Below are 8740 nucleotides of genomic sequence, written 5' to 3'. Positions count from 1 at the left end.
ACTTGGATTCATTGTTCCTATGAAAGTCGCCCAGTATTTAGACTGATTTTCCTATGAAGGTCGCTCAGTACTTGGACTCATTTTCCTATGAAACTTGCTCAGTACTTCGACCCATTTTCCTATGAAACTCACCCAGTACTTGGACTGATTTTCCTATGAAAGTCGCCCAGTACTTGGACACATTGTTCCTATGAAAGCCGCCCAGTACTTGGACTGATTTTCCTATGAAAGTCGCCCAGTACTTGGACTGATTTTCCTATGAAAGTCGCCCAGTACTTGGACTGATTTTCCCATGAAACATGCTCAGTACTTCGACCAATTTTCCTATGAAAGTCGCCCAGTACTTGGACTAATTTTCCTACGAAATTCGCCCAGTACTTGTTTTCCTGCCACCCAGTACTTGGACCCATTTTCCTATGAAAGTCGCCTAGTATTTGGATTCATTGTTCCTATGAAAGTCGCCCAGTACTTGGACTGATTTTCCTATGAAAGTCGCCCAGTACTTGGACTCATATGAAAGTCGCCCAGTACTCACTTTCCTATTAAACTCGGCAAGTACTTGGACTCATTTTCCTGTCACCCAGTACATGGACACATTTTCCTTTGAAAGTCACCCAGTACTTTGACTCATTGTTCCTATGAAAGTCGCCCAGTACATGGACTCACTACCTGTCACCCAGTACTTGGACTCATTTTCCTATGAAAGTCGCCCAGTATTTGGATTCATTGTTCCTATGAAAGTCGCCCAGTACTTGGACTGATTTTCCTATGAAAGTCGCCCAGTACTTGGACTCATTTTCCTATGAAATTCGTCCAGTGCTTGGACTCATTTTCCTGTCACCCAGTACTTGGACTCATTATTGCTATGAAAGTCGCCCAGATTTGAATCATTTCCTATGAATTCCAGTCTTGTACTCATTTCTATGGATCGCCAGTACTTGGACCATTTCCATGAAAGTCGCCAGTACTTGGACTCATTTTCCTATGAAAGTCGCCCAGTACTTGGACATATTGTTGCTATAAAAGTCACCTAGTACTTGCACCCATTTTCTTATGAAAGTGCCCCAGTACTTCGACTCATTGTTCCCATGAAAGTCGACCAGTTTCCTTGGGATCATATAGTTGAATCAATGTTTCATAAACAATCTACTTAAGTCTGTGGTAGAGGGTATGATTGGTATAAGAAATTTCATTAACCCTTTTGCTTTGGTGCGTCATATGCTTCTATGGGATCTCAGTCATATGAGCCGCGCCATGAGAAAACCAACATAGTGGGTTTGCGACTAGCATGGATCCAGACCAGCCTGCGCATCCGCGCAGTCTGGTCAGGATCCATGCTGTTCGCTTTCAAAGCCTATAGCAGTTAGAGAAACTGTTAGCGAACAGCATGGATCCTGACCAGACTGCGCGGATGTGCAGGCTGGTCTGGATCCATGCTGGTCGCAAACCCACTATGTTGGTTTTCTCATGGCGCGGCTCAATTAATTAGAAATAATGTATTACAAAAGTAAGTTTCATCTGATATAAAGATATGCAAGTAATAACCACTCTCTATTTATATGACAATGAATTATTCTATATAAAGTCATATTTTTAAAAACACAGCCACATTTCATGCATTGCATTTTCTTCATTTTAATTTTCATCAATATTGAATGCAATCTGTCTGTGTAAATTGATAAATTGTAAAAATGAATCATGAAACATGATAAGATTTAGATGTCATTTTCCTAGAAATTCATCACATATGAGTTGTTTTGACAGTGAATGATTTTCCAGGTCTCTGATTTCTTTTATAGATGATTTTCCAGGTCTCTGATTTGTTTTATACACCTAGGCAAATTTATTATCGCAGAAATTTCAATTGATCATATTGCATAAAATATTATTTTTCTTTTCCTCCAGTACTTTATGAGCTTCTCTCTATATCTGACTTGATTATATTGCATAGTCCCCCCCCCCCCCCTCCCCCACCTCTCTCTCTCTCTCTCTGACTTTAAATGCGTTATCACAGAAATTACAGTTGGTTGTACTGCATAAAACATATTTTTATCTCTCCCCGCATCCCCGTACTTTATGCGCTTCCCCACTACTAGTATCTGACTTGAATAAAATGGCTTAATATTTGGTTTAAAATTTTTAACATTTTATCTACATATTTTTATGTTTTATAGTATAATGTGACAAGAAACAACATTAAGGATTGAGTAGGAAGCACTGAGCGTATTCTGAAACTCTTTCCCAATAGGCCTACATAATGTTATCTCTACGGTAACAAAATAAATAATTCAACATACATGTTCTGCTTGCAGTTTCTTCGTTCATCCAAATGGTTTGAGACACAAATATATCAAAATAAGATGATAAAGGAATACGCTTTCGGGTTTGATAATAACTTTTTATATATCCGTATTTAAAAAGACAGAATAAGATGGCTGTGATGAATAAGTCAAGATCGTCACTTTAGTCACATGGAATTGGAAGAACTTAAAAACTATGGGGTTAAACACCATGAAGAATGATTTTATTGAATCACTGTTGAGGTAATTATATTATTTTCTATCACGTCATCAAGGATTACTACGTACGTCTTTGACGATATCCACCAAATATTTGCCTGTTTTGTGAAAGTTTCCTTTCCAGCGCACCGATATGACTTTTGACGCTATGACATAATAATTGTGACGTACAAACAGTGAATTGCTGCACACATTTTTCAGTCTTCTTTGTTTGATAGGAAAACAAATTGGGTCATGTTAAAATAAAGTATTGTAGCTATGTATTAAATATAGTTCGATTTGATCGCCAGTTAAACAAAGAAGAAGTTCAAGCTAAGCTCTGTATATTCTGCGATAAACAACGGTTAACACGCCGACCGGTAAGAGAGTACGATGACGTCAGTTATGAAGTCAAATTGACGCATGACGTCCAGTTCATTACTACTGGGATAAAAGTAGCCCAGAATAATTTTTATCAAAATACTTAAGAAAACATGTAAGAATGAATAAAATCAAGGTCTTCTTGTGGTTTGTCGTCTAATTTACCGTGTGTAGAAATATTGAATTATTTTGTGTGTTTGTAACTATGCAGTCACCAGTGTTTGCTATGTATCAGTGGTTACTGGTCTGTGCGTTTTATATATTGGACAGCTAAAGAAAAATGATAAGTGTTTTCCATCTCTTCGCAGGATATTTGAAACGTAGTACAAAACGAACTCGTTAGAAAACAACCCAATGAATAAAAAGGAAAGATCTTTGGACTATTGATGATCTTCATCAGTGCAACAGTTTTCACTGCAAACTTTCTGTGTAAGGGCAAGTTTCACATATCCATGGTAACATAATTCTTCAAGGTGAATGGGATACCACTCTCATCCACATGCCAAACTAAAATGAAAAATAAAAGATAATGTAAATGCTTATCTATCTATCTTCCACTCAGTCAAACCCCTTGCGAGGACATAGACTTTGACGCGCGTCAACTGACAAAGAGAGAAAAGAATAAAAGCTTAAAAGAAGGAGTATATACAGATTGTATTAAAAAATAGGATAAAAACAGAGCAGGTTTCTAGGAGGGGCACATTGGCAGACTGTCTGGCTGAACTGATTTGCTCAAAGAGAGACAATATTCTCAGGGAGTGAGTTCCAATGGACAATAATGCGAAGGAAAAATGAATACTTATAAAAGCTTATACACCATATCTAAGAAAAGATTTACACTTGCTATAAAATGGCCGAAACATTTTCATTTCAACATCCGCCCGTCGGAGGAAAATAGTTTAAATTAGGTCAGATTGTCATTCTAACAAGTTTTGTCAGTTTTATTGTCTTGCAAACCGCATGTTGTAATTTATTGCCAAATTCTATGAAAATTTGTCTTCTTGTATAACTTGTTTACCTGTGATACAAGGCGGGAAAATGCTGTTTTTGTACAATTGCGGTTTCTTTTACAGAGTGATGAACCAAGTCCCCCTGTCCAGCTAAAATTGCTAGCATTTTGTAGGAAAGAGCCAGTGTGTGTAATTGTAAATGTGATTGTAATGTAACAGTAATGTAAGTGTAATGTAATTAAATGGTGCCATGTTGGACTATTCTTGCACTCGAAAAAAGTGTTCGATAGAGACACAGGAAGTTATATACATGTATTTGACAGTTTATACTTATTCATGTATGTCTAAATACATTTCTAAATGTGATATTAGTATATTTATAATATCATTAACGCTGCAGATTGTACGACACAGTTGAGTAAAGGTAGTAATACAATGTACGAACTTCGTCTGCTTACAAGGTTACATATAAGGAGGTCAAACTAAGATCGTGATAAAAAGTACACTTGTACGAGATTTGACCCTTTAGTTTCATTTTCATTATTAATTCCTTTATTCCATCGACGGAACCCTCTAGTTTGAGATTCTATACGAATTTCATACCACAAAACTGATATACACTCATTCGCGAAGAACTGTACTATAATATCGCATACTAAATACACTTTTCTAAAATGTTACACATTGTATAAAATAAATTTCAGTACTAATTACTATGCTAAACATATCTGTGACAAAAAAACGTTAAAAATTACAATAACGATCATGATTGTGCCAAATTTTGCCCCATGTTAAATATAGCGTGTAACCATGTGAAAATGACTCAGATATTATGACGTGAACTTAAATTTATTATTGCAACCAACGTGAATAAGATCTAAATCCATATACTGTTTTACACCTAGGTGCAGACCAAATCTGTTGACGATGTTCAATTCATAACCTGAAATCATCATTTATTTATTTATTTTTTTTCATTTTGAAAACATTTTGGAGCAATAAACCTCTAAAAAGGACTTTTAACCTTGAATGGATTTTATTCCGCTTCTAGTGAACCTTAAATAAATAAACCACATGTTATATTATTTGAATATAAATACTGAGACAGGAAGTAGCATATTGATTTGATTTGAAATATTCAAATGGAAAAAAAGGCAGAAATCATAGGCCTTGAATAACGGTTAGATTACGATTGCGTGACGAATTATTACCCAATATGGCGGCTCGCTGTGCACACACGTGGTTGCCTTGCGGAGTAATACCTTTTGTCAATGTAATTTCTACTGATTAGAAATAATTATGGTATCGGTGTGGTAAATCATTTGTTTGATTGTGGTTTTGGATGTAACCACTTTGTGGGAAGGCGTTAGGTTGTGAAAAAGAGTTAATTTTGTGAAATTAACACACTGTCACAGGTAAGATTATTTAATTGATCTTAAAAATAAAGGAAATATAGAAAGTACTGAATATATATTATATATATCTTGAATGTTCTTTTATATGTAATATATTAAAATCAAATTGATACATGTTACATAACACGCTTTTTGATACAACTTTAGTTGGTTTAAAGGTGGTTCATATACAATAAATAAAACGTTAAAACTTAGTAAATAAATGCTGTTGTTTAAAGCTATTCAGTTAAAACATGAAAATAATCACATTAGAGTCGTACATATCTACAGCTCAGACAAATTAATGTCGTTTTAACCGCAAGTTGATAAACGAGTAATGTTTTGCTAGAGATAAGTTGTGTTTTCTACATGTATTTTGCGTCGTCAAAATACGTACTTGTATAATATTACATTTTGCAGTGTCATTTTCAAGGCATTGAGATTATATACAAATATAGATATGAGTTGACGACAGGGTCGATCCAAACATTAACTAATGGTTAAAGACGTAAAACTAACTAATGGTTACAGACATAAAACTTTATGAATATATTGTGTACACGTGAATATAACACACTTATCATAACAATATACCTATCACACAATTGTACAAAAATATGTTCAAAGCAGTGGTTTCATATATTACTGCAGTTTATAGAAGTATTGATATACAAGTCTTGAACAAAAATTGGCATGCCGTTTTGTCTAGACGCCTTGCGACTAAGTGCCAACAGTATCCTATCCGGCTGTCAGTTTGCCGGTCTCGAGATTGCTCGCATCCTAAAGGGTACTGCGACAATACATTTCTTTAATTTGGTCAAACTGCCAGATATCTGTAAAGATAAGGCACAGCACAATCGAAACACAGTACTGCAAACAAATTATACAAAGCAAACATTTTTAAAAGAAGCTTTCAGATTTGAATTTATCTCCTCAGCCAACATGTATTAGCTTAACAGAACCTTTCAACGGACACAAAGTGTAATGGTAACCCTCTAAGGAAATAAAACGACTATGAATAATTAGCTTTAAATGACATTTTCTATGTATTTAGTTTCCTACTTCTTTACAATATTAATAACTTCCTCACTGTTATGTTTGAAACTTTCCTGGTGTAGCTTCAGACTTTCCTTTGTTAATCGTACATTGATTCACAGATAAACAGTATTCATTTCCTTTTGGTGCCACAACGGTATCCAATAGTTTTCATACTGTAAAGTTTCTGCTGTTTGCAGGTTAATTTTGTTAATTTTCCGGTCATATTTTGACTGTATATCTGGGTGTTAAGGATATGTAAATGTATGAATAATGTAAATGTGTATCAATGGCAATGACAATGTTGTACATAATGTACCCGTAATAAAAAAAAATAACATTTGCTTATAAGGAAATTGTTTTATAAATACATTTTGCTGTTTTATTTCTCACTGGCAAAAATGATTCTTAATGTCTCCTTATTCTTTGTATCAACTTGTACATACAGTTCTATAATTATTAGTAAAATTTGGAAGAACATTAATTGAGGACTAATTCAATTTTCCTGTACTCGACAGACAGCATGGAAATACATTTTTACATAATAAACTCATAGAAATTGTAAGACTGGTATTGTTATATTGAGAAAAAGACATGAGGAAAAATGTTCTTGATAGGAAAATAAGTGACACTTATGCTCATATCAGTATACGTTATATACCATTATGGTTATTCAAATATCTGTCTCATCAAAGAAAATGAAAGACAAAATTCCTTCAGACAGCTACAAAGTACTGTATTTGGAATTCTCCTAGTAAATTATATAGAATGAAAAACTAATATTCTACTCTATTTGTTCCACAGTACGATAAGTATTTTGAACTTTTTGACAGACAGCCATTGTATTACAATGCAGTGGATTTGCTGAAAATTTAACAACCGCGCATGTTTTGTGACATACAGAAAACAGTTTGTCTTGTCGAAAGATATATCCATATTATATTGATAAAGCAATAACTTCTTAAAAGCATTTTCTAAAATAGTCGATTTTTTGTAAACATATGGTTTTCAGGTTGTAAGTGTTATATAGTATTTCTTTCTAATGTATATGCGTTCGGTCAATAAAAAGACAAAGCATTTAAAAGTCAAGTTAAACGTCACAACAGCTGGCATACAGGTGAAGTTGATTCTCAGTATTAGGTAAAATGATTGTTCATGTTAATGTTATAAAAGCTGTTGAACTGAAATCAAATGCATATTTTATTTAAAATATGATAAATCATTTCAAAAAGGCCGAGACTTCTGTGCCATGTATGAACATCATATGACAGGGCGAAATACTTTTCAGTCATTCATACAAATAAACAAAGGTAAAACAAACAAGATTTTTTAAAAATTTGTCCGAATAACAGTATGAGAACATGAAAATATTTGAAATAAGAGTGAGGATGATTTAGAACTTATTCATGTTTGGCATAAACGCATTTCGTAATACATAATGTTATACTGTCTTAACATTCATGTATATAAATTTACATAATGAATCATGTACACATATTTAACATTGGATACGGGTGTTTCGTTGGCTGGATACGGATGTTTCGTTGGCTGAATATAGTTTAAATGTGATAAGATAAAAGTCTCCCATATTTGATTGACAAAAATACCTTTTCTTTCAGTAAAATCAGTCTAGCAATCGATAAAAGAACTATTTTTTGGTGCGTTTGTCTACCGAAATAGGAGAAAAGTTTATCTAGATTACTGGGTGTAAATTAGGAATGCTATAGTATACTTAACCTGAAATAACCCATGTCAGCTCTGATTACACCATATTTGGCGGACTGAGATTTATGTACTATTTTTGAAAAATATGTTTACTATTCAAGGTCATTCGTTATCTCTGTTTGCTTTTTTAATTTCCTAGAATACCGGAAGTGCTTAGGTGCGCCCCATTACGCGCGGGAAAATACAATTATTATTGGAAGCATGTTTTAAGCAACTACTAAGATTGCTTTTGAAGAAGATGTACACAGTTAATTACTAATTAAGAAGCGTAGGAATTTGGAAAAAGAGTATTATTTAAGGTATAATTACGAAGAGGATTGCATAGACTAGTAGCTTGTATGATAGATTATGGATAATGTATGTTTCTCAGGTAAATTACTAAAATTATGTCTGTAAATGAGACATTTTTGTATGTCAGTTTTTATTTTGTTGATGCTATTTCAAAAAAGCTACTTTTATCTAGTTGTTTGTTAGCTGAAAAGTTCTTACTCATAAAGCAACATACATCTAGATTTTTGTCATTTTTGCTAAATTCTAGAAATCATATAAAAAATATGTAATCTTTGGTCCCAATGTGGAGAAAATGCCGTTAGTCATGGGGAACAACCGTGAAGTAGGTTGGCGGGATTTTACGTGTATTCTACACACAAAATTCAGTTTAGTTCATTTCAGTTCCGTCAGACAATTCTAAAAGTAAAAGGGTTAATTAATTGCGAAGAATAAAAGTTGAAGACTAGATTATAGTTTTGTAATTGCG

The sequence above is a fragment of the Mercenaria mercenaria genome, chromosome 2 (assembly GCF_021730395.1).
Source record: "Mercenaria mercenaria strain notata chromosome 2, MADL_Memer_1, whole genome shotgun sequence".
In the NCBI taxonomy this organism is placed as follows: Eukaryota; Metazoa; Mollusca; class Bivalvia; order Venerida; family Veneridae; genus Mercenaria; species Mercenaria mercenaria.
Note: the sequence above shows the minus strand (reverse complement) of the source record.